Source organism: Balaenoptera acutorostrata, chromosome 17, assembly GCF_949987535.1.
Source record: "Balaenoptera acutorostrata chromosome 17, mBalAcu1.1, whole genome shotgun sequence".
NCBI classification, from domain to species: domain Eukaryota; kingdom Metazoa; phylum Chordata; class Mammalia; order Artiodactyla; family Balaenopteridae; genus Balaenoptera; species Balaenoptera acutorostrata.
The window spans coordinates 75,386,874-75,414,631 of record NC_080080.1 but is presented as its reverse complement, the minus strand read 5'-3'; the positions used below and the strand labels follow the sequence as shown (position 1 = coordinate 75,414,631).

The 27,758-nt window shown below is 41.5% G+C and overlaps 1 protein-coding gene and 1 pseudogene across 13 annotated transcripts in view; one reads left to right on the top strand and one right to left on the bottom strand.

Moving 5' to 3' along the window:
• Nucleotides 1-27,758, bottom strand: part of CA8 (carbonic anhydrase 8) — a 240,120-nt gene that overhangs the window by 56,079 nt on the left and 156,283 nt on the right. The window lies entirely within an intron of this gene.
• On the top strand, nucleotides 1,703-27,162 carry LOC114236144 (ubiquitin-conjugating enzyme E2 variant 2-like; annotated as a pseudogene).

Genomic DNA, 27,758 nt, shown 5'->3' with positions numbered 1-27,758 from the left:
CGGGGTGATGACTTGGAGGACGGAGAGCAGCTTTCCAGTTGGCAGTGCAGCCCCAGGTCATCAACGCTGCTCGTTTCTAAGGAGGATGAGGGTTAGATGGTGAGAGGACTCCATCCCCTGCCTAGGCTCAGAGGGGCCCCCTCTGCTCGGCCACCTCACTCCTCCGATGACACAGGCAGGAGTTGGCCTCACGGAGGTCTCTGGAGCCTAGACCTTCTTCGCCTGTAAACACACGGGACAGCAGGTGGCAGAGGGGTTGTCTCCTGCAGTTTGAACGCAAACTCCTACCAAGCTTGCCAACAGCAGCAGCTGGACAACAGATGATTCTTCCTCAACGGAAACGAGGGGCAGTTCCCCACCCCGCTCAGGGACTCTTCCTCGAGAAGCAGAATGTTCTGTCTTTCTCCCAAACTGGGACATCAGAGCAGGAGGCCCTGGTTTTCTATCACAGTTAAAGCTGAGTCTTCCCTCCCCTCTTACTGTCCTTCCTCCACCCCACCCACCAAGGCCTCCGTGCACGTGGCCTTGTGTGTTAACAATGTACGTTATCACAAAGACATAAAAAAGCAAAGACCCATTATTACTCTGTCAGCATCATGACCCTCATTCCTTCCTATTAAAAAAAATCTGACTCTAGGATAACAACGGTAAAGCATCCTTTTACAGTTTTAGAGAAAATCTTTGCTCTTTTGCTAAAGGGCTCACAAATTCCAATTTCCTGCCATTGATTATGCCGCTACGCCATTAGTACCTGCGAAACGTTCATCTTAATGTACTTAACTCACAGCGATAGATAAATTTGTCCAAAGTTATGAAACTGTGACAAGCCGTAGCCGTATAATCATTTATTTGTCACTGAGAAAAAATAAGTTTGAAGAGCTCGTGGCAGCCTAACAGAAAGCTATCGTCAAGATAAATGAGGTTTATGATTAATATAAATAACACAACAGCATTAGAGTACAAAAGAATGAATCATGAGGAATGGAAAAAGCAGTAAAAACTGAAAAGGCAATTATGACTCACAGGTTTCTCTCCCCAGCCCTGTACTCACACAGGTTCTGTGTCTTCTATCTTCAAATGCTTAATGGACATTTCCTTTCAAGTGGCTTCAAGCTGAGTATTTCCAGAACTGACATCCATTCCCTTCAAAGGTGCCCTCTCACTGTTTTCTTCATGGAGCCCCCAACCCCCCGGGGACCCCCACCCCTTTATCTCCAACTCACCAAGGCTTTGCTGACCCCTAATCATTTGCATTTAAAAGCTCAACCAATCTCTCTCTAACACTGCTCTCACCATATTTTCTCTGTTCAAAATCTCTAACTTCCTTCATTGCCTACCCATACAGGGCTTAACTTTCTCCAACCCCATCCTTCCCCATCCTAACTATCCCCAAATACTCAAATCAAGTGGGACTCCTGACTTCTCAAAACACCCTCCCCACTCCGTTTCTGTTCCACTCACTCGGAATGCTGTTCCCCCCGTCTTGCCGCTTACCCAAATTCTACCCACCCTCCGAGGCCTTGACAGGTATCTGATAGACAGATAGACTGGAGCTGGAGATAGAGATAACATGAACCAACAGATACAAAGGGAAAAGGATAACGGGTCTCGGTCCTAAATCACTAACCAAAAGTAGGATGAGTCCAGTTTTAGGTGTTGAAAGTTACATCATTACAGTCAAACTGGGTCCCATCAGTAAGAGATGCAGAACCAGAACTGCCTGGAGAAGCAGGGGCTCGAGGTGCAGACTGCAGACATCCCTAGATACCCAGAGAGACGGCCTTATAAGGTCAGCTCACCCAGGGATCAAGTCACAGAAGAGACCAACGGAAGGGTAAGGACTGAGCTTTGGGTCAGGGTGAGATGAGGGAAAAGAGGCTATCAAATACGCAGGAGGAAACCCAGAAAATTCCAAAGTCCCGTCAGGACCAACGAGAAAAGACTTTCCGGAAGAAAGTGTGGTTAGCAGGGTCAAGGCTCTACCACAACAAAGCGACAATAGCTACAAAAAAAAAAAAAAAAGCAAAGAAAAGAAAGAAAATGAGGACAGAAAGTGACTTTGGATTGATGTCTTTAAGATTGTTGAGAAGGCGGCTGCCATACAATGAAAGGAGCAGAGGCAGAGCGTAAAGACATCAGGATGAACAAGTGGGGCAGGGCCAGCCCAGCCGAGAAGGTGGGCAGTGAGCATCAGAAAACAAATCGAAAGGTAGCTGCAGGGAGGGCTAAGGGATTTGTTTTTTAAATAAGAAGAATCCGTTTGCCTGAGTTTAAGAAAAATTCACCTTTCACTTGTAGTATTGTTTTTTTTAATTGAAGTATAGTTGATTTACAATGTTACTTTCTACTGTACAGCAAAAATGATTCAGTTATACACATATATATATACATTCTTTTTTTTTTTTTTGGCTGTGTTGGGTCTTTGTTGCTGTGCACGGGCTTTCTCTAGTTGTGGCGAGCAGGGGCTACTCTTTTGTTGCAGTGCAAGTGCTTCTCATTGTGGTGGCTTCTCTTGTTGTGGAGCATGGGCTCTAGGCATGTGGGCTTCAGTAGTTGTGGCAAGTGTGCTCAGTAGCTGTGGCACGTGCGCTCAGTAGTTGTGTCTCATGGACTCTAGAGCGCAGGCTCAGTAGCTGTGCACGGGCTTAGTAGTTGTGACATGTGGGCTCAGCAGTTGTGGCACACAGGCTTAGTTGCTCTGTGGCATGTGGGATCTTCCCGGACCAGGGATTGAACCCGTGTCCCCTGCATTGGCAGGCGGATTCTTAACCACTGCGCCACCTGGGGAGTCCCTATATACATTCTTTTTCATATTCTTTTCTATTATGGTTTATCACAGGATATTGAATACAGTTCCCTGTGCTCTACAGTAGGACCCTGTTGTTTATCCATCCTATATACCATAGTTTGCATCCGCTAATCCCAAACTCCCACTGCATCCTTCTCCACCTCCCCCTTGGCAACCACAAGTCTGTTCTCTCTGTGAGTCTGTTTCTGTTTCGTAAATAAGTTCATTTGTGTCATCTTTTAGATTCCACATGTGTCAACTTTAACTTGTAATATTCTTTTAATCTACTCTTTTAATGGGCAAAAGTAAAACAAAGAATCACAGGCTGCTATAAACGCTGAAAAATCAGAAGTATTCAATGCACCTATGACAACAGATGTAACTGAACCTGAAAACCATTTTTCTGAAAACTACAGTCATCAAGACCCTTCCTCTGAGCTAGGCCACAATTCAACACAGAGTCACAGAAGAAAAGGAGTCACCAAGAGCACGTCCTGGTTTTTGTGCCCTGACTTGACTTAACTGCTTTCCTCGGTCCCAAAGAGTCAACCGTGAGAGTTGTAGCAGATCTCCCAGTAGATTTTGAGTTTCAGGAGCCGAGTTTCTCACCCGTGCCCTATCACACCCAAAATATCCATTCTCAGCGCACTGGGAAAGAGCTACAAAATTAGAAAAGGAAAAAGGAAGGTTCATGTCTCGACTACACTTATGATACTGAGGGTTGAAAGAAGGAAGATGTTAAGTATTGGAATTTTTAAAAAGACAAGAAGACGGGAAGTGAAATGTCTGAGTAACAAAATGGGAGCTTTGAAAAACTGAAAAACAGCAGAGGAAGCACCCCTCTCTCCAGATCCACTCCTAATTGTACAGAGCAGCCATCCATCTGCAGATAGATTGAGATTTAGTGTATATTATTTTCAGGTGCTGTGGCGCTTAAGATATCGTCAATATATTATGCCGCTATTATTCACAAAAGGACATTCAAGGTGTAGACATAGAATAGTGACAAAGCGCTGTAAAGCATGGAATGGAAAATAAATTATTTGAAACTCTACCTCTAACTGTCGCCTACTTGTTAGCTTTGCCTAAACTTAATTACGTACTTTCTGATATCGGAAAAAGAGAAATAGGAGGCTGTGTTGGAGCATTTCAGGGCAACTTCATCTATTAATATATTAATATCAAAAGCTACTTATATGTTCTTAGGGTTCAGAATCCTCAATTTGAAAAGGCACTAGTAAATCAACTATACTTCATTTTTTTTTTAATTTTAAAAAAAGAAAAGGTACCAGTTTCATGTAATTTATGAAAACACTTTTTCCAAAGCAGAATGATTTCCTCTTTGAATGCTGATTTCCTTTTGTTTACTTCGATTTTGCTGCCTTCTTAGGAGCAGGGCATCGCAGTGTGGTTAGGGTTCTTTTCCCAAAAAACAAAGCTGCCTTTAGGAAATTCACTATGGAAGGTTGGAAAAGGCTCATTGGAGCGAATCGAAGAAAAAATACATCATTTTGAAATATTTTATATTTAATGTAAGATCAGAAGCAATTAAAACTGATTCATTGACATTGGTTTCTTGGTTTGCCAAGAAATATCCTCTGTCTTACCTGTGGGTTATGGCTGCAATTAAGTTACTATAACTTAAATCCTCTATATTTCATGTGTCATTCTATAAAATAAAGAAGGTAAAGAGACTGTCAAAGGGTCTTGGTGTTACAGAATATAAGTCATCTAGAGACTGCATCTGTTATTCGATCCCCCTCTGCCCCCAAATGAGAACCACATTTGACAACAGAGCTCTAAAATAATCAAGGCATTCATCAAAACATTTACTGAGCACCAATAACATCTAGGGTTTTACTGTGCACTGCTTTCAACATTGGAAATACAAAGACCTCCAATAGTTTTATAAAAGAATCCAGGGTGTGAATAAATAAAAATATGAAATTGATAGTTCAACAGAAGAAAAAGATGAGCACAAAGGGTCTGCATGCCCTGTATATGACAGAGGAAGCTCTGAGTATGTGGATTTACTTAACGAGCACTGGTACCACCTGCTCTGCCAGGCGCTGTTCCTTACAAACATCAGCTCGCTCAGCCCTCACTATCATCTTTACGACGGTAGATGCCATGACTGCCGCCAACCCTGCATCTTTCTTTTTATATAAATTTATTTTATTTTTATTTATTTTTTGGCTGCGTTGGGTCTTTGTTGCTGCGTGGGCTTTCTCGAGTTGTGGCGAGCAGGGGCTACTCTTCGTTGCGGTGCGTGGGCTTCTCATTGTGGTGGCTTCTCTTGTTGCGGAGCACGGGCTCTAGGCGCACGGGCTTCAGCAGTTGTGGCATGCAGGCTCAGTAGTTGTGGCTCGCGGGCTTAGTTGCTCCGCAGCATGTGGGATCTTCCCGGACCAGGGCTCGAACCTGTGTCCCCTGCATTGGCAGGCGGATTCTCAGCCACTGTGCCACCAGGGAAACCCCAGCCCCGCATCTTAATGAGAAGGGAACGGAGGCACAGAGGGGGAAGTAGCCTGCCCAGGGTTGCACAGCTGACAAGTGACAGAGCCAGATCTGGTCCCGGGCGGCTTGGCTCCACCGCCTCTAGGCCGGCTCTCTCCTCCAAAGAGGGAGGGCAGAAGAAGACTGATCAAGTTAGAACGCTCAGCGCGACTGTTCACGGAACACGTGGAGGAACGACAAACGACGTCCTCTGTAGAGACAAGAAAACCCAGGGAAGAGGAATGGAGAATGTACTACCCAAGAGATGGCCAGAATCCAGCCAGGCTGTGCCCAAGACCAAGAGCACACCCAGTGTGAATGAATGTTCTTTTCTCACTACAAGCTCCTGGGAAAATTATCTGAGCCCCCCGGGGCCTCAGCTGTAAAAGAGAGATCAGACCACCTAACGTGTAAAGCCATTACAAGGACAAGGGATCTTATTTGGAAAGTTCCTGGTAAATAGCAAGTAAGTGCTGGCTGGAGCCAATTACAGTCAAGAGAAGCAGGAGGTGCCAAGGAAAGGTGGGCAGGGCTGTATTTAAACAGCTAGATCTTTGAAAACGAAGGTGTGCTCATCTACCTTCTGTCTGGTTATTTCCTCGTTATGCTGCCTGAACTCACTGTTTATTTTCTTTCTTTTTTTTTTTTAATATCTTTATTGGAGTATAATTGCTTTACACTGGTGTGTTCATTGCTGCTGTATAACAAAGTGAATCAGCTACATGTATACATATATCCCCATATCCCCTCCCCCTTGCGTCTCCCTCCCACCCTCCCTATCCCACCCCTCTAGGTTTAGTTTCCTAAGGTTTAACGGTAACTAATAATGTTTCCATGATAGAAAGCCAGATCACCAAAGTCAGTCAGCCGTTCAAAGGCCTCCAGGAAGTAGGTTGATAAATGGGGGAAAGGTGGGACGGAGCAGGAGGGAGGAGTTGTGAAACAGGGAAATCGGTGCCCTGCCCAACGGCGCTTAAACTCCCAAATTCAAAACACACAGTGCCAACGGGATCCAGCCGTAAATCCAGCCCCAAAGGCGACCAGTTTGCAGCCCCTCGGGAACATCGTTAATATTCCAACAGCAAGGTCTCCTGCCTGGAAGTGAAAATAAAACCATTGGAAAGGGAACTGTCTCTGCTTCCTGCCAGGACATCCTGCCATCCTCCCCTCCTGCCTCCCAACGCAATGCTTGAGTCAACACCTGCCTCTGCTCCGTTCTTCCCTGCCCCCGCGAGGGGCCCTGCTCCATCAGCTCTTTGGCCAGACGCCTCCCTCTCTAATTAGCTCCTTGTCGTCCTCATTTAAATATGTGCAGATTTTTCTCATCTTTAAAAAAAAACCACTTCCTTGACCTCAAATCCTTCCTACTACTTTCTCTTCACAGCAGACTTTTTCAAAACCTTCTGTGCTCCCCATTGACACACTCCCTGCCCATTTCCTCCACGATCCACTGAAATCCATCTCTCATCCTATCACTTTAGTGAAACTGCTCTCCCCACGTTCACCAGAACCTTCTTCTAACTCACACCTCTGGCTTGGGCTGACTTGACGGCTCTACAGCATCTGAGACCCGCCTGTTCTCGAACCGCCCCTTCCCATGCGTGCCTTGCACCACACTCTGTGGGTTTCCACCTCCTCAATACCAGTTTCATCTCGGGCTTCTCTACTGGTTTCCTTCCCCTGACAGCCCCCGAGGGGTGATGCCATCGGGGCTCCACCCTCTCACCTCTTCTCATTAAGCGTATTCTTGCTGGGTGACCCCTTGTCTTCAATTGTCACCTGGATGCCCATGACTCCAAAGTCAACATCTTTAACCAAATCTCTGTCCCGAGTCTAGATCCCTCTACTAAACTGCCTACTGAAATACTTTATAGTTAGCATTTCAAAATTGAAGTCCCTCCACCATCCCTCAGACCTCTGTCTCCCTCTTTGTTCCTAGCTCTGTTAATGGACCCAAGCCAAAAATCTCTTCTGTCCTCTTCTTCCCTTACAAACAACCAAGAACTATGGCCTGCAACTTCTACAACTAAGAAATATAGTCACGTGAATGTGATGAAAAAATTTTTAAATATTTCTTTCTTAGAGAACTTTGAGAGCTTGTTCTAATATCACTGCTCAAAGTGCTTCACCCTCGCTAGAGCATTAATTTAGAGGTGTGTTCAGAACAGAACCAGACCAAGGAGTTGAAAAGGCCTTAGTGAAAGCTATTGTTCACACTAAAAAATAAGAGCGACAACTAGGCAAAGAACATTCTATTAATTCTCAGAAACCTACAAAATTGAAGAAATTATAGGCAACTTTAACAGAAAAGAAATTCTGTAAGTGTATTTATAGAAATTCATATGTAAAGTGGATTCATACAAAGAGTTTTACAAAATCAAAAAAAGAAAAAAGAATTACGCGCTGACATTTTCTACCTCCTTACAATCTCCCAAATCCATCCACTCGGCTTCCTCCCACGAGCAATTCCTTACTTTAGATATCCATGATCTATTGCTAGAATGACGGCCCAGGTCCCTTAACTAGCCTCCATGCCTCCAAGGTTGGCTTTTCAAATCCACTGGAGACTCTGCCTCGCAGTTATGTCACCCTGTCCGCCTGGGAAAGCTCATCAGAGGCGTCTCCGCGTCCACAGGGCACAGTCCTCGCAACGCACTAGAAGAATATGTCTTTCTATAACCTTTGGAAGTGTGGCGAATTTGGTTTATTATGTATTAACTGTTTCAGGTGAGTTGGTGATAAAAATTACAGTAATAAGCTCTTTTTAGTAGTAAGAACACATAGAAAGCAATCTTAATTGTATTTAAAATTCAGAACTGTTTCATTTCTCTGTGAAATACCACTGTCAATTTTCACCCTCCAACTTTATATACCTAGTACATTGCCTAATAACCTAATTTTCAGGAACAATATTTTTTTTAATCCAACTACAATATTCAAAAGATTACGATTTATAATAAAATGCATTTATCTGAAAATGTTAAAGAAAATCCATGTTAATCCTCACTGTACCTGGAAAGGTACTTGTCTGTGAACACAGCATACTCAGAGGCTTTCACTTTTTGAATGGCAATTATCTAGAGCAAAAATGAGGACCATTTTATTAGAAATATGAGAAGGCACATATTGTAGAGGGAAAACAATGGTAGTTGGTCTGGGTCTCAGCCATTACCAGTGTAACCTTGGGCAACTTATTTAATGCCTCTTGACCTGATTATTCACCTGAAAAACAGACATAACATCTACCTCTAAGGGATGTTTTAATGATTAAATAAGATATGGCATGTGCCTGGCACATGGATGGCCTTCAGAAGTGTTAACACTGTCCCCACAATTCCCTGAGAACTGCAGTAAAATCAATCTTGCATTAACTCCGTGGCTGTGAGAAAATGCAAGGGACAGAAAACTTTCCAACAATATAAACATCTTGCATCTTCGAATTATTGTGAGAAGAGTGAACTTTGACAGGCTACACAACTAGATGAGAACACAGGAAGGCTGCCCTAATCTTATGGACAAAAAGTTCTGTAAAGATTGACACCTATGCTTTTTCCCACAAAGTGCTTCCTTATTTATATAAGTTTTGTTATTAACTTTAAAATCATAACGAATTAATCCAACTCACTTGTTGCTCAAGACAGTTGCACAAAGAACCATTCTTTAGCAAACTCACCATAAACCACGTCACTTCTCAGTGCTCGTTAAAGGGACCGTGCTTCCCAGAGCTCTGTGTAAAACTTTCCTGCCAACACAGGAGCAGGGCTCTAGGGAACCAAATATGAATCAAATTATTTTAAAGGACATTCTAGAAAATTGGATTTTGACTTATTACTGACCTAAAACACAGAGTCCAAGTTTCTTTTCAATGCTGTGATAAGGTAAAGTATCAATTTCCTTGATTGATGTGGAACTTGTACCAAAACAGCTCAGGTCAAAAAAGGTCAACTAGAAACAGGAAAGACATCAGTGGGTGTGCACCAGAAAAGCACAATTCAGATAGGAAACTTCACCTACATTTACATGGCAATACACTGTAATTCTGTACAGCTCATTCTGACATAGGGGGAAAAGCATTTCTAAAACAAGATGATTACGTATTGCACGTAATCCAAAATGTATAATCAGCAATGCTGAAGTGCTTTAGATGCTCAGAGGGCAGATATGGGAACACCAATTAGGAAATGAGGACTTCGCTCATGCCCGATCTTGCCTACCCCTGGGCCTGCTTCTCCAGGACTTGGGGGAGTCTCTGCTTTACAACACTCCTGATTCCCCTGGTCTATGTAGTCACTGTTGTCTAACCAGTACGTACGCTCCACTACTCAAAGCCTTTATCATCTTGGCCATCCAAAACTGCTCTCCAAAACCCTATGCAAATTCAAATAATAGAAAGAAAATCATTGTTTTCTAGAAGTTTTAATTACAGATAGCATACGTGTTTTAGAGAAATGAAATATATTAAAGAACAAAACTCTATTTTCATGTGTATATATATTCATTGAGATGGTTCCCTCAGAAAAGCAAGAGCCTTTCTTGCTCTAAAGTAACATAGCTGGACTTCCCTGGTGGCGCAGTGGTTAAGAATCCGCCTGCCGATGCAGGGGACACGGGTTCGAGCCCTGGTCCAGGAAGACCCCACAGGCCGCGGAGCAACTAAGCCCGTGCGTCACAACTACTGAGCCTGCGTTCTAGAGCCCACGAGCCACAACTACTGAGCCCGCGTGCCACAACTACTGAAGCCCACATGCCTAGAACCAAGAGAAGCCACCGCAGTGAGAAGCCCGCACACCGCAATGAAGAGTAGCCCCTGCTCACCGCAACTACAGAAAGCCCGCGCACAGCAACGGAGACCCAACACCGCCAAAAATAAATACAATTAAATCTTAAAATAAATAAATAAATAAAGCAACATAACTCGGAAGATAATTTTGCATCTAAAATTATTATAGAAGTATACAGTTGTTTTATTATCTTCGCTTTTATATAACACAGTACTAGATATTTTTAATGAATTTGCTATTAAGCCTTTAACAGGAATAAAAGTTCAATAAAAATGTGTTTCTCTGGGAAAATGGGAAAGCTTTATAAATAAGCACTTCATAGCCCATTTTCAATAAGGCATTGTGATGGAGATACATGTGAGGACGTAAGGACTAACAACACTGTACCAAGGTGGACATTCAATTCATAACGGCAGCCCTACTGAAAACATAAGGGTATAAAAATGTAAATTAAAGCACGAAAAATATAGTCACTATAGAAAATAGTTATTGAGCACTTACTATATTTAGCTACCCTGAAACTAAAAAGCCTGGTAAATTTTCAAAATAATTCCAGAAGAGTTATCTTGTGGAGCAAAAAGCCACTTTTTCAGATAGGCATCTAACTGGTTTAACTGGATGTTCCTTCTCTCAGGAGACACAGCTGACGTCCCCTCAACAGCCTTTCTTCCAGGCAAACAGAAACCCAACTGCATTTATACAGCAGCAGGTCAAGTGCTAGTGGGAAGGCTGGACCCCTCCTCAGCCCCATGGGGTGAATCTTGACTAAGCCAAGACTATTCCAGCCTCGTCTTTTCCCTTGAAATGACTGTTTCAGGAACCTGTGTGCACAGAAGTTCTGGCCAAAGACACGTGAGGGAATTCCGCTTGAGGGTGGAGGTGAGGAAGACTTCTGGGAAAACGTTTGCTAGTTCCTAAAAAGAGATTCAAAAACTGGTAAGAGCGTGGATTACTACAGCCACTTTGGTGAACTACTTGACAGAGTCTGCTAGAGCTGAACTCTGACCGTCCTGTAACCCCGGATATACTCCTAAGTATATGTTCACCAAAAGGCTAGAATATTCAGAGAAACTCCATTCTAACAGATCAGATCTGAATGCAATCCAAACATCTATCAACATTTGAAAAAATATACTACAGAAAATTCACATAATGAAATACCATACATGAGAACAAGTAAACAAAAAGTACACACTGCAATGCACATGAATCTCTAAACATAGTGGTGAATAAAAAAGAGCTGGACACAAAATAACCCATACTGTATACCTCAATTTATGTAAAATCCCAAAACAGGTAAAACTTATCTATGGTGTGAGAAGTCAAGATCATGGGTAACCCTGGAGGGGCCATGAAGGGAGAGTGGTTACTTCGTTTATTAATCTGAATGCTGGTTTCATAGGTTTGTTCACTTTGTGAAAATACAACAAATTGTACACTTGTGATTTGGTTACTTTCCTGTCTATATGTTATTTAGCTATAAAATTTTTACTTTAATTAATAGAGATGGTATGAAAAACACAACTGATAAGAGAAGAAAATTGATAAATTAGCCTTCATCCAAATCAAAAACTTTGGGACATCAAGCAACACCATTAAGAAAGTGAAAATACAACCCACAGAATGAGAAAAAATATTTGCAAACCATATGTCTGATAAAGTACTTGTATCAAGAATAGATAAGGAGCTCATACAATTCAACAATAAGACAACCCAATTTTTCCAATGAGCAAAGCATTTGAATAGAAAGATATATGAATCATCAGTAAGCACATAAAAAGATGTGCAACATGATTAACATTAGGGAAATGCACATCAAAACCACAATGAGCTACCACTTCAAACTCAGTAGAATCGCTACAGTCAAACAGGCAAACAATAACAAGTGTTGGCCCGGATGTGGAAAACTGGAACCCTTACACACTGCTGGTAAGATTGTAAAATGGTACAGCCACATTGGAAAACCAATTAGCAATTCCCAAAATGTTAAACAAAGGGTTACCATATGACCCAGCAATTCCTCACCTAGGTATACATACCCAAGAGAAATGAAAACATATGTCCACACAAAAACTCGTATACAAATGTTCATAGCCACATTATTCATAATAGCCAAAAAGTAGAAACAAACCAAATATCCATAACAGATAAACAAAATGTGGTATATCCATGCAATGGAATACTCTCCAGCAATAAAAAGTAATGATACAGGTTACAACATGGATGAAGGAACCTTAAAAACTATGCCCAGGGAAAGAAGGCAGTCAGAACAGACCCCATGTTACATGATTCCATTTATATGAAATGTCCAAAGTAGGAAAATCTATAGAAATAGAAAGCAGGTTAGTCGTTGCCTAGGGGAGAGAGGATGGAGAGTGAGTATTTCTTTGGGGGGACCAAAGTGTCCTAAAATTAGAATATGGTGGTGGTTGCAAAATGCTGTAAATATACTAAAGCCATTGCCTTTTATAATTTATAAAATTCACCCACTTTAAATGAGTGAATTTTATAAATTATAACTCATTACATGTCAGAGAATAAAATCTCTCCTCTTAACAACCTTTAACCATTAATTTGTGAGGATTTGATGCTTACAGATGATACAGCCATTTGGCAACTGTGAGTGAAAAAAATCAAAGGGAAAAAGCCAAAATGCTAAAATGGCTTAGCAGAAAAACAGAAAGAACCTGGTCTTTGGAAACATGGCTGAGCAGCTGGAACTGTCCTGGAACCCTGGACCTGCCCTTTGGGACTCCTTGTAATGTGGCAGGAAAACTTTCTCTTATTATTTCTTAGCTGTGTCTTCCATTACTCGCCTGAAACCAAGGCACTCCTATGAAAGAAATGTAGGTTGCTGAGCCCTCCATTCGTTACTTACATCAAATATTTCACACGCGTGCGTAGCCTAAATAATTTCATAAATATAAGAAAATTTTCATTACAATCCAAATGTGGGCTTCTGACAAAATCTAATCGTTTTTGAAAATAAAGTTATATCTAAGAGTGGACAAAAGCAGATTGAGCTTTTTGCTCTGATACACAGCTTTTCACAGAAATATTTTAAGGGGCATTTTCTCTATATCATCACTTTATAATACCCTGAAAAATAAACACATGAAGAATGTAAACCAATTTTAAATGAGCATAAAATATATCATCAGCTAAGGTGATTTCAGAAGTATAAATCTAATCCTAAATCTCTTATACTCACATTAATATTTCTTAATAACAGGCAGTAGATTTTATTAGTTTATTATTAAGGTGATTAGTACAGTAAGTTTCAAGAATGGATTAATTAAGGATGTGGATAAGGACAACATATACTATTATTATAGCTACAATCGGAATATGTCAACTAAGGGCGTAAAATAGCCACTCCCTAGGATCAGGAATATAATTTCCCCTTGGTGAAGTCTTGCCTGATTAGGCTTACTTGGGAACATAACATATTCCTGTGATATTGACCAATAAGTGATGGTGAGAAGACACCAAATTAAAATTGTGACTGGTATCACATGACACTGGGTGAAGAAAAGATACTGTGTGGTCTTATATTAACTCGTTTACCTAGGGCCAGATTTAAATGGATACATAAGTAAATACCATCAGCTGCTGTAATAAATCCTGGTCTGTGACCTCCCTTCTGAGTTACAGAGCTGCATTTCCAGCTTCTTCCTAGGCATTTCCACTTGAATGAATGGCAACTGTCAAATCCAAAACATAGCAAAGTATACACCACAATTTGCTATCAATACTGCCCCTTTCTGGAGTTCCTAAGAGCTCCACCATTCTTCCAGTTACTGAGGCTCACAACTTAGCGGAATCACAGGCCCCTCTGACCCTGACTCTCCAAACAAAGCTCTGAATGTTCTCTCCCCACATCCTTTCTAACACACGCCCTTCTTTTTCTTGTCAGGGCCATCGTCCCAGTTGACATCATTGGAACGTCATGCCTGGATTTTAAAATGATTTCCTAAAGGGCATCACCTCTTCTGATCAAGGCAATTGATTACATTTCCCCAGAAGGAAAGTATTAGAAGGGAAGTGATTTTTTGCATATTTTGTCATGGGTGTATTCCCAGTACCTAAACCTGCCTGGAACATACATAGTAGGTGCTCAATAAATAGTTGGTGAATGAATGAAGAATTCACAGCTGTGAAGTGTAGAACAGTGCTCCCCACTGCTTTTAGTGATAAACCACATATACGTGATACATCCAACAAAGAAAACTTCTCCGTGGAAACCTGTCATTCAGGAGCCTCTGCTCTTCGTCCTCAACCTGCCATTCTAAAGTTACCTCCAGCTAATTAATTTCCAGATCCCCTAAATTCCAGCTAGAATAGCTTATATTTATATGTTTACAAATACATGGCGTATGTGTATAAATAACCACATATATGTGTTAAATTACTGTGAAATGCTACGCAGAAAAACAAATTAGAGGAGAATGTGGACCGCAAGCAGGCTAAGGTTAGCTTCACTGATTATGTGACATTTGAATAGAGACCCAAAGGTGCTGAAGGAGCAGCCATGTGGCTATCGGGGGGGAGAACATTCTAGACACAGAGATGGCAAGGCCAAAGTCCCTCAGCGAGGACTTTCTGTCTTACTTACATCCCCAGCACCTGGTATTATGCCTCGAACTCTCCGATCTCTGCTTTCACCCACTTGTTTATATTTAAGGCCCCCTACATGCCAGGAACTGAAATTCTATTAGAAGTCAAACCAAACTTCCAAACATGAAAATTCCAGCAATTTATCCTTCAGCTGAATTATATACAAATCTCAAGCAATCTCCAATTCAGCATGACTAAGCTGACCTTGACATCTTCCCCCCAATTCCCTCTCCCTCTGGGCATCCCCAAGTCATTTAACAATAGCCAATGCCCCCAAGCCTCCCAGTCAAAATCTCCATTCATTTTTGACAAGCATAATACAATGTACCAGCACACTGAATATTATTCCCCCAAAAAATTATAGTAGCTGGTCAGCCCACTTTCGCACCTACTATCTTTCCCAGGCCCCCAAAAAAGAAGGTCAGAGAGAGAAAAGCAGAATCACCTCCATTCTCTCCAATCTTTGTCCCCACCGGACTCACTATTTATTCAATAAGGGATGCCACCTACATAGTTCTGACATTAGACTCAAACAACTAAGGATAATTCTTCCTACAAAGAGGGCTCAAATTTAACTAGAATCAAGAAGCAAAAAGTCTAGTTCTCCAGAGGCTTTTCACTCACCCGGATCAGTAACGCCAATAAGACAAATTCTAATCATCTAAAGTAAAATTCCACGAACTTCAAAATAAAGTCTCCATTAAAATTGAGACATATGTAAATGTAAATATCCAGGTAATCTGAAGCATCTTCAGTTGCTGCTTTCACTGTCAATATCTTTTTTTATTTCTGCCACTTTCTTTAATTTTTAAAATACAGAAACTTATGAGAGCCATCAGGTGCACCGACAGGTCATGGACCTCTATGTTGAAAAAAAAACACCGTGTGAATGGTGTGACAGAGGAAGAGAGAGACTCTGGAACAAGCAACTGACCACAGCCACGTGTAGCAATTCCAAGGAGCACAGACATCAAGAAAAAGCCCCTTGAAAAACACCAAAATGGAGAGGTTCTGCTGGTGTTGCCCAGGAAACCCAGGCAGAAATATGTATTACCCTGCAAAGATCAATAAACTCAGACCATTAGACCAAAGAGAGGGAATGGAAATTGCAAAGCTGAAAATGTTTTCCCTCGAGAACACAAATCAACTCCAATTAACAACAAGTAAAAACTAAAATCTAGTCATCTTTACTTTAACTCACTCTTCTGCTGTGTGGAGAAATATTAGCTCTAATTAAGACTCAAATTATATAAGGCTTAGTATAGCTTCAAACATTTTCCTCTTCACCTACAATGAAGGGCATCTTTTCAATTTTTCAAAGAACTGTGACCCCAACTATTATTATTCTTTACCTAATTTGAAAGTGTGCTGGGATGAAAAGCACCGTAGGTAGTAATAGGATAAAATGGCACCTGTTAAAATAGTATCATTTATTAATCCAAATTAATTAGCTTCTCACCAGCATGGTCCCTCACCGTCTGACTCCCTCTTTTTCCTATTAATTGTGCCATCGCTATTTCAATTACTCCCATTCCACTTCTCAGCATCACATTGGCCTTTTCTAATCACTCATCAAGCCCTATCCCCATGTCCTCTCCTACATCTTTACATCCACCTCTTCTCTTTCCATCCATGTCATTCTTATCCAGCAAACTCCTACACAGCCATCAAAGCCCAGCTCCAATATCCACCCCTTCCCACAGTTTTTCTCTGAGCCCAGGAGAAATCCATTATTCCATGATGTATGTCCTCCTTTATATTTCATCCCTTAAAGCTATTTTCATATATAACAGCCATTTTTAATAGGGAATGGGAACTTCTTCTAGACCTAGATTATTTCTTATTTACTGCCCTATATCAGCACCAACCACAGCAGCAAACACATAGGAGTTGCTTCCTACGGATGTTGTGAATTGTTTTCCATTGTCATGTAACCTTTCGATTGTTATCATTTCATACGTTTCTATCTTAATTCTGCCTCTTCCAACCAGACAACAGAATCATTAAAAACAAATGCTGTCTAGGAAAACATGTTAGAACACTCTGACATAAGTTGCAGCAATATCTTTTTTGATCCACCTCCTAGAGTAATGAAAATAAAAACAAAAATAGTGCTTCCCTGGTGGCACAGCAGTTAAGAATCCACCTGCCAATGCAGGGGACACGGGTTCGAGCCCTGGTCCAGGAAGATCCCACATGCCGTGGAGCAACTAAGCCCGTGCGCCACAACTACTGAGCCTGTGCTCTAGAGCCCTCGAGCCACAACTACTGAAGCCCGTGCGCCTAGAGCCCATGCTCCGCAACAAGAGAAGCCACCGCAATGAGAAGCCCATGCACCGCAACAAAGACCCAACGCAACCATAAATAAATAAATGTATTTTAAAAAATAAAATAAAATAGACAAATGGGACCTAATTAAACTTGAAAGCTTCTTCACAGCAAAGGAAACCATAAACAAAACAAAAAGACAGCTCACAGAATGGGAGAAAATATTTGCAAACAAAGCAACCAACAAGGGATTAATCTCCAAAATATACAAACAGCTCATGTAGCTCTGTGTCAAAAAAACAAACCCAATCAAAAAATGGGCAGAAGACTAAATAGACATTTCTCCAAAGAAGACATACAAATGGCCAAAAAGCACATGAAAAAATGCTTAACATCACTAATTAACAGAAATGCAAATCAAAACTGCAATGAGGTTATCATCTCACCCTGGTCAGAATGGCCAGCAACAAAAAAGGAACGAAAGTGGGTCATTTGTAGAGATGTGGATGGACCTCGAGTCTGTCATACAGAGTGAAGTAAGTCAGAAAGAGAAAAACAAATATCGCATATTAACGCATGTATGTGGAATCTAGAAAAATGGTATGGATGAACCTATTTGCAGGGCAGGAATAGAGACACAGGGAACAGATGTGTGGACACGGGGGTGGGGTGGGATGAACTGGGAGATTAGGATTGACGTACATGTACTGCCATGTGTAAAACAGATAGCTAGTGGGAACTTGCTGTATAGCACAGGGAGCTCAGTTCAGTGCTCTGTGATGACCGAGGTGGATGGGATCGGGGGGGGGCAGCGGGGGGGGGAGGCCCAAGAGTGAGGGGATATATGTGTACATAAAGCTGATTCACTTTGTTGCACACCAGAAACTAACACACTGTAAAGCAACTATACCCCAATTTTTTTTAAAAAAAGTCTACAAACAGTAAATGCTGGAGAGAGTGTGGAGAAAAGGGAACCCTCTTACACTGTTGGTGGGAATGTAAATTGGTACAACCACTACGGAGAACAGTAAGGAGGTTCCTTAGACAACTAAAACTACAGTTACCACATGATCCAGCAATCTCACACCAGGACATATATCTGGAGAAAACCATAATCCAAAAGGATACCTGCACCCCAATGTTCACTGCAGCACTATTTACAACAGCCAAGATATGGATGCAACCTAAATGTCCACTGATGGAGGAATGGATAAAGATGATGTGGTACATATATACAATGGAATATTACTAGGCCATAAGAAAGAATGAAATAATGCCATTTGCAGCAACATGGATGGACCTAGAGATGATCATACTAAGTGAAGTCAGACAAAGACAAATATCCTATGATATCACTCATATGTGGAATCTAATTTTTAAAAAAGATACAAATCAACTTATTTACAAAGCAGAAACAGACTTACAGATATTGAAAACAAACTTATGGTTATCAAAGGGGAAGCCTGGGCAGGAGGGATAAATCTGGAGCTTGGGATGAACACACACACACTACTATATATAAGGTATGTAACCAACCTGGACCTACTGTATAGCACAGGGAACTCTACTCAGTATTCTGTGATAACCTATATGAGAAAAGAATCTAAAAAAGAATGACTACATGTATTGATATATGTATAACTGAATCACTTTGTTGTACACCTGAAACTAACACAACATTGTAAATCAACTATACTCCAGTAAAATTAAAATATAAAACAACAACAACAACAAAAACAAATGCTGTCTTCTTACCTTTTATATTTCTCACAGAGTCTGGCCATAAATACAGACACTTAACCAATGTTTGCTAACTGAATGGTATATATCACTCCACCATCTTGCCTTCCTAACAGACTCAAAACTTAGTAATGTCTTTCTTCTCACTTGCTCAAGAGCTACAAAGTAGCCCACTGAGCTCAGCTGAGGAAAAGGTAGCAGGCATCACTACAGCCTTTATCCCTCTACGACCCAAGCCACTGACCAAACACAGTCAAGCTCTAGATCAGTTAGAAAACAGCAAGATTGGGAACACAGTTAAAGCATGTCAGGGCTGATAAGCTAATTAGGAACAATGCCCACTGATAAAAATCTGTAATATTTGTTCTCCATCACAAGGTGAATAAGTGATATTTGTGTTTAAAAATTATTGTAAAATATTTCCAGAGCCATACAACCCAAATTCGGAACAGGATTAATGATTTCAGCCCTGGACCTGGGTCACAAGTTTTGAAAAGAGAAACATCCATAAACTGCCCTCAGTTATATCTTGGGTTTAAACAACAGCTGAGATGGTGAACTGGGCAAAAACCCACCCAAGAGAATCAGAAAGAAAAAAAAAATTAAATCATACACATGCTTCAAAATCCTGGCTCACTCCAAGCCCCAGCTCCTTCTAGAAAGTGGAAAACTGTGCGACTATGTTAGGGACAATGGAGCTGCAGGCAGAAAGGGATGTGGTCCCAGGTGGTTAAAAGGGACAAACCTGCAGTAAAAGGAAACAGGACTTCCTTCACTGATGCCCAGACGCCGTTGGTCTCGTGCTAGTGTCCAGTGCTATACAACTTTAAAGGGCGCTTGGGAGAATTCTGAAGAGTTAGTCTTATTAACAGGAAATACCTCTTCTCTGTTCCTTGTTCCCATAAAGAGGGATTTTCCCTAAAGAAAGCTAGCCTTCCTCTCCACTCCTTCAACCAACTCCACCCTCCTCTTTATTCCTCTTTTGAAATTTGAGCTAGGCTTAGAGAGCAGGCTAATAAACCCAACCTGGAACCTCTCACTGCCCCCCACCTCCTCACCTCCCTTCCTTCCCTGCTATCTCGCCTCCCTCCACCCACTGCCTATAACTGAGCAGGTTGACTCCCTCATACTAAGCTATGTCTCCAGTGTCCTTCATCCATAATAAAGGTGATGCTTTGTTCTCCATTATCTGATGACTCTAATGATGTCTACTTCCTATTTGCTCAGAGCTCAGGCTGGGGAGAAGCAATCTCTTTATGGGATCTCCCTGGAGAACTCACCAATTTATAGACCCACCAAGGAATATTCATGGGAACTACATTAACTCTGAAGCCAAATAAATTGGTTTCCACTGAATCAACTCTCATCCAGAGCGCTAAGTGATTCACTGAGCCAGGTTTAGAGAATGCACTTGCCCTAGGGTGCCCAAGTGAAAACATTAATTCAGGGGTCCCCAACCCCCAGGCCACGGACCGTTACTGGTCCATGGCCTGTTAGGAACCGGACTGCACAGCAGGAGGTGAGCACCGAGCGAGGGAGCGAAGCTTCATCTGTATTTACAGCCGCCTCCCATCTCTCACGTTACCGCCTGAGCTCTGCCTCCTGTCAGCATTGTGGTGAGTTGTATAATTATTTCATTAAATGGTACAATGTAATAATCATAGAAATAAAGTACACAATAAGTGTAATGCCCTTGAATCATCCTGAAACCATCCCCCCGCCCCGCCACCGTCATCCGTGGAAAAATTGTCCTCCACGAAACCTGTCCCTGGTGCCAAAAAGGTTGGGGACCGCTGCATGAATTGATAAAAAAAGAAAGTCCATCTTTCAATTATCAGGTCTTATCATTACAAATGTCTTTCTTTTATACTTAATGTTTGTAATGTTTATAGTCAACAGTTTAAAATCTGGATTTCTTTGTTTCTACTCATTTCAAGGCTTCTTAAAAAAACCAAAACAACTGTACTGTCCCATGGTACAACATTTGCATCCAACACTAATTATGCCCTTAAAATGCTTTTAGGAAACACTTTAATACCAGATTTTGTAATTAATAACACTATTTTCCACCACTATATTCAGTGAACGGTGCTTCCAACGGTATACCATTAATTTTTACAGCCTCTCCCTAAGTTTCACAAGGGTGGGAACATTGGTATTATCCTTATGCACCGACGAAGGAACTGAGGTTAAACAACCACACAGAAGTCCAACAGCAAACACCACGGTGAACAGGAGTCAGAGCGTAGCCCTCCCTGACTGATAATCTGTGTCACCAGAGCAGGCTGCCTCCTAGGGGACCATGGCACCAAAAAGTCCAGCTTCCCATAGGCTTCATGCTACTTTGCTCTAGGATTCCATAGTGAGTTTTTGTTGTGTGTAGCCTTAAGAAGCTGAAAGGAAAAATGTATTCAAGCACAGCAAAGCTGTGGCCAGGGCAAAATTATCTTACTAATAACTTCATTGTACCATTTTAACCTATCATTCTTAAATCCAAAAAGAAAAAGAAAAAAGAAAAACAACCAGAAAAAGGTATGCAGTTTTTATACTGGTTAAGATCTTATGAAGTTAAAAATCTCTTAACATCCTTCTATTCAATTAGAAGTTTAATCACACTGTTACTCAACTATTTTACACAGGAAATATTTACTTGATTTTCACTACAAAATAAGCTGATAATATAAAGTCTACCGCATATGCACGCATAGCAATCATAAAGAGATGTGTCAGGAAAAATGACCAGGAAATGACATACTGACCAGACCTGTAGAAGATAATGTATTCAGGGGAGTAGGGGTTTAAAAAAAAAACAAAAAACTTTTTTCTCCATTCATAGTCTCTGTATTTCTTACCTGTATGAACAAAAAAAGCTTCTGGTTTCCCCCTCACGATATTTGCACTAGATTTTTATCATCACAACCACAATGATGTCCCCCATCTCTTCCTAATAACAGGAAGTACATACTGAAGGGTTTACTCTTTGCCAGCCTCTGAGCTAGTTTCAAGCCCCTTTTATAGACAGGAACATCGAGCCTGGAAGAGGTTTATTAGCTTGCCCAAGGTTGCAGAGCTTGGATTTCAATCCTGGTTTTCTGACTTCCAAGCCCAAACTCTTTCCAGCTACACCATCCTGACTCCCTCCCACAAGGTTCCACTGTTAATCAAGGCAGCAGTACTGGTGCCAGGTTCTCCGGCTGCTTCCCAGAACCTAGACCTTTCCCGACTCTTCCCCACCATCAACACTCTCCTATCCTGTCTCTCACCAATCCTAATGTTGTTAGGTTATCCTAGTTACTCTAGCTTACAACTACCTGTAACAGGGTTGTACCTAGCACAGTGCCTTTTGCAAACTAGTTGACAAATATTTCATTTAGCTGACAATCATTTACATCTCAGATAACATATTGGCCTTCTAATAAATGTCTTCAGAAGTCTTCCTCTAGATTTATCCAGAGAAAAACATAATTCAAAAGGATACATGCACCCCAATGTTCACTGCAGCACGATTTACAATAGCCAGGACATGGAAGCAACCTAAATGTCCATCAATAGATGAATGGATAAAGAAGATGTGGTACATATATACAATGGAATATTACTTAGCCATAAAAAAGGAGGAAAGAATGCCATTTGCAGCAACATGGATGGACCTAGAGATTGGCATACTAAGTGAAGTAAGTCAGACAAAGACAAATATCTTATGATATCGCTTATATGTGGAATCTAAAAAAAATGGTACAAGTGAACCTATTTACAAAGCAGAGTCACAGATATAGAAAACAAATTTATGGTTACCAAGGGGGAAGAGGAGGGGAGGGGGATAAACTGAGAGATTGGGATTGACATAGACACACTACTATATATAAAATAGATAACTAATAAGAACCTACCATATAGCACAGGGAACTCTACTCAACACTCTGTAATGACCTATATGGGAAAAGAATCTAAAAAAGAGTGGATATATGTATATGTATAGCTGATTCATTTTGCTGTACAGCAGAAACTAACATAACATTGTAAAGCAACTGTACTCCAATATAAACTAGTTTTAAAAATATCTTCCTCTAATTAGCTTTAAATAGCTGGAATTTGTATACTATATAGACAGGATAGAGGGGATGAGGCCCTTTACAAGGCACAGAAACACTCAATTAAATCTTCTAAACACTCATCGATTTAGAGAAAAGGGGGGAGGAGACAAATTATGAACACTGCATTTGGACACCCCCAGTGTAACAAAAATGCCATGAGTTGTCTATTGCCCTCAACTCTATATGCCTATCACTCAGCCCAGGGCCTGAACAGCTGGTTCCCAAGAAATACCTGTTGATTGAATGAATGAATGGATGGATAAACAGACGGATGGACAAATGGAAGAATGGATGGAGATGAGTTAAAGATGACCACTTGGTTATGAACTACATATTTAAACCAGAGTCTATTTTTATTGGAAGGCCTATTAAGAGAAGATGTATTTACTGGAGGATTTCGATCTGTAAGAACCCAATTTAAAATATTTTCTACATGCAGCAAGTCTATAACCACCTATAAATTCATTATATATTGCGACGGTCCAGCCACCGCAGGGGGTCTTCCAGGTCCCGACGGAGAGGGGTAAGGGACTGAAGAGCACCCGAGTATGGGGTCAGAAGGACCAAGACAACTGATGGTTGCAAGGTGCTTTATTTAGAATCTACTAAATCTTATATAGACAGAAGAGGAACTCATTATTAGACAATGAACCCATAGAATTGCTTATCATCTCAGTTCAGTCACCACCATGGACGTCAACAAGTTTACAACAACTATCCTTGAACATTATCTTCTCTTAACCAGGCACACACAGCCCCCAGCCATAAGGAACAACCAGGACTCTCAGTTCCCTGAGGTCTCCTGGCTTGAGACAGCTTTGCTAATCTCTTTTACATTCCTCAGGCCTGGGACAAAGAGTGCATTCCAAGTCAAGGGAAAGGGCTTTGCTTTCTGTGAGAGACATACTGTCTCCTCCAGGAGTTACCTCCGGCTAAGACTGCATGCCTCCCACAATATATCATATTCGTTTATGGGAACTAATTTTTCATTTTGCACAAATTTACCTTACATAGTAAAGTCAGCTACCATATTAATGTTTCTTTCAGTTAGTTTGCCAAAAAATCTCTCATACATCCTCAAACAATGACAATGAATAATCTACTACAAGAAATCCTTACAAATATAAAACTGAAGGTAGCTCAAAGTGACTACTTAAAGGTCAAGTTGGTCTTATACAATTCTAAGAGGAAACAGCAGACTGCCATATCATGTGGTACCACTAAAAGAACATTTCTGTGCGTTCAACACTATCACTTATTTTCTACTCGGTAAACTGTGAGGTTTCTGCTCTAAATACATTTTAATAAATGAAAAATAAATAAATATGCTGAGTCAAAGCAGGAGCCATGATTTTTATGGAATAAAAAGGCAAGTGTTCATTAGAATTCAGGAAACGTAAAATTTGTTTTCATTTTTCTTTACCCAGATGGGAGAGGGAGTTCCCACAATTAGGACCACTGAAGGGGCCCCAGCACAGGGATCTAATTCCTTCATCTGCCTCTCCGTGAGGGTCAATCTGCTAGTGCTGTGGACAATTCCAGGACACCCAAACGATAATAGTCATTATAGCTAGAGTCCTTCTTCTGGTCAAAATGATAACACTTCCCAGAGAAGCTGAACATTCAAATGTGAAACTGTTTCCTTTAGTGTCAGTCTTAACTCCTCTTTTTCCCATTAAAGCAATCTCAGTCCAAAGTCGTAACTACTGTGGTAAATAAAATCTCAAACTAGAGCCGCTTTTCCTAGTAAGAATTGGCTTTGGAAGGTGGAAAAAGCATTCCTCAGAGCAGAAGTCAGTTCACAGGTCTCATGTGTCCTCTGTCATTTCCTGAACCAGTCACTTCCCCCCCCCAGACCTTGCGGAGCATCTCGGCAGAGTGGGTTGGGGGGCGGGAGGCAGGGGGGAGGGCAGAACTCGATGGCCCGTTAAATCCACCCCAATTCTCAGGGGGCAGCAAGGTTCTACCTTCCAGACCACATACCCCTGTACCTTCACAAAGCCCATCTGAGCTTTGTCTTCATAGCCTGTAAGACCCAGGCACAAGGCCACAGCTTCACTAGAGCCCTTCCGAGCAAGGTTAAAACACGCTCACTTCTAAATGGGGCTGCATGCAGACATAAGAGCCCTCCCAGGGGCGGCGGAGAGGGGGACGAAGACTGGGGTGTTGTCTCCTTCCATCTAAACCACCAGAGACAAGACCAGTAGTAAAGGATAATTCTTAAATGGAATATTTATTTAAACAAAAGACACTCTTCTTCATCCAGGCCATACATGATGGTTTCCTATAAGATGCTCTGTGACTCTTAACTTTTTGGAGCCCCAGATTTCTCCGAGGTTAAACAGGAGTTTGGAAAGTTAGTTCGATACAACTTTTCTAGGTGATCTCTAAAGTTCTTTTTGCAAACAAATTATTTAGATGCCTTATATGTCTAACCCTCATGATGTTTTTGTTTCTGGGGGTTTTTCTGGCTGTGCCCCGCGGCATGCAGGATCCTAGTTCCCTGACCAGGGACCAAACCCACGCCCCCTGCAGTGGAAGCGTGGAGTCCTAACCACTGGACCGCCAGGGAAGCCCCCTCATCATAGTTTAACTCACTGAAGTCACCCTATTGCATTTCCTTGGAAAGGCAATGGAAGTCTCTGTTTTGGAAGAGGTTCACAAACTCGAAGCTCAACTTGGGATGCCTGTGGAAACCAAGTAACTTGAAAAGATCATCAATTCACTATTAACCAGGCAAACTCTTCCTGGTATCTCCTCGGAGTAGTAAAACAAATAAATAAAAATAAATATCTTTCTGTCAAACGAATATGCAAATCACTTGGAGGGGCAGCAGCCCAAAAGCCAGGTCTTTTTCACTAAAAGAACACTTAAATAGCAGACACTACTATCTGCCTGAAAAGAAAAGAAGAAATGCAGGACATCTGGAGACCCAGGACATTGGGGGGGTAAAGTATAATATTCAGGATTGGCACTTTATTATGAGATACATTCTTCTGTTTTGTTGGCCTATTTTGCAACCAAGATCTGGACTCTTCACAATTAAAGACTCCTGCTCTGCACAGTGGAACTCTATCTAATGCACTCAGCTTTCCATAAACAGCTGGCATGTGGCTCAATTATCACCGAGCCCTTCAGAGTACACAGAGCAAGACCTGCTCTTTAAATACAATGTAAATAAAGATAAGAGTCTGCCCTACAATATGCTGTGCTCTGTCTTGATAATTCACTCTCAAATTGTAAACTTTTAGGCCCAAAGGGCAAGAAAGTCAAACCTGCCATACACGATCTCCAGCTGGTCTGTGGGCAGAATCAGTGCCCATCCTAATAAAACTATCATTCATCTGGAGTGAAACGAGACAAATAGAAATAATGTAGGGAGTCTGTTAAAAGCTCAATCTATTCAATGCATAGGCCTAGGGACTTCCCTGGTGGCACAGTGGTTAAGAATCCGCCTGCCAATGCAGGGGACATGGGTGCGAGCCCTGGATGGGGAAGATCCCACATGCCACGGAGCAACTAAGCCTGTGTGCCACGACTACTGAGCCTGCGCTCTAGAGCCCGGGAGCCACAACTACTGAGCCCGCGTGCCACAACTACTGAAGCCCATGAGCCTAGAACCCGTGCTCCGCAACAAGAGAAGCCACCACAATGAGAAGCCTGCGCACAGCAACGAAGAGTAGCCCCCGTTCGCCACAACTAGAGAAAAGCCCACGCGCAGCAACGAAGATCCAACACAGCCAAAACTAAATAAATTAATTAAAAATAAATAAATTTTTTAAAAATGTATAGGCCTGTGTTTATTCTGAGACCATATCCTTCCTACATTTAGCTATTAAATTAGAGATCTTCTCTTTACAAACTGATGGGGACAGCAGAGAGTTATAACGTTACTTGAAAAAAATAAAACTTGGCCACTCTGTTGGTCTCCCCATCCTCCAATTTTTTTTTAAATTTTGCTGCTCCAGCATAAAATCTAAATGCCTAGGATGTACTTCCCCATAGCAGAATGAAAGTAGCGATTCATGTGCAAAGATTAATCATAATTTACCAGGAGTTATACAGTTAGGCCTTGAAGTAGCAAAGAACATGACGGTCTCCACATACAAAATGACAAAAACACAATACATAGCCTGAAAGTTGAATTTGAACCTAAATACCTGGAAGTTCCTCCATTAATTAGATTTGTAACAAAACTAACATGAATAGAATAAGTAATTCTAGTGATATGGTGGATGCAGAAAGGATACTGCTATTAGCGAAATCACAAAATTCATACAGCATTAAAGTTGTACTTCAAGAGCTAAGACATCTAATGCCGTCCAAAGAAAACATGCAGCTACCACAACCGCCAGAAGGACAAACATACAGGAATTAATTTGATTGGATCCCATCCTTGTTTTAAATCAACAACCTTCTACTCATGTTTGCTGTCTTGATTAAATATCTCGATGCAAAATACCCACACATTAAGAACTCCAGCTGGTAGACATCACCCAGACATTTGTAAGAATATAGTTAACACATGCAAACCCATTATGTTTTCAGGTAACAGGAAGAAAAATGCAGCACAATTCTCTTTCCTCTTGTTAAGGTGCTGTCATTTAAGCAGAAACCTGGAGTATTCATAATAGAATTCGGTTACAAGGTGAAAGCATGGCGAAAAATGTCAGGTAGCTGTGGAAGCATGTGTGTTTCTGAAAACTACAAAGCTCAAGAAGGAAAAGCAGAAAGGACATGCTTTATCTATTTTGCTGAGTACAAGAGCTGCAGTTTAAATTGTTAGGGACTTCCCTGGTGGTCCAGTGGTAAAAAATCCACCTTACAATGCAGGGGACGCGGGTTTGCTCCCTGGTCAGGGAACTAAGATCCCACATGCCGCGGGGCAACTAAGCCCACATGCCACAACTCCTGAGCTCACGTGTCTCAACTAGAGCCAGCGTGCCACAAACTACAGAGCCCACATGCTCTGGA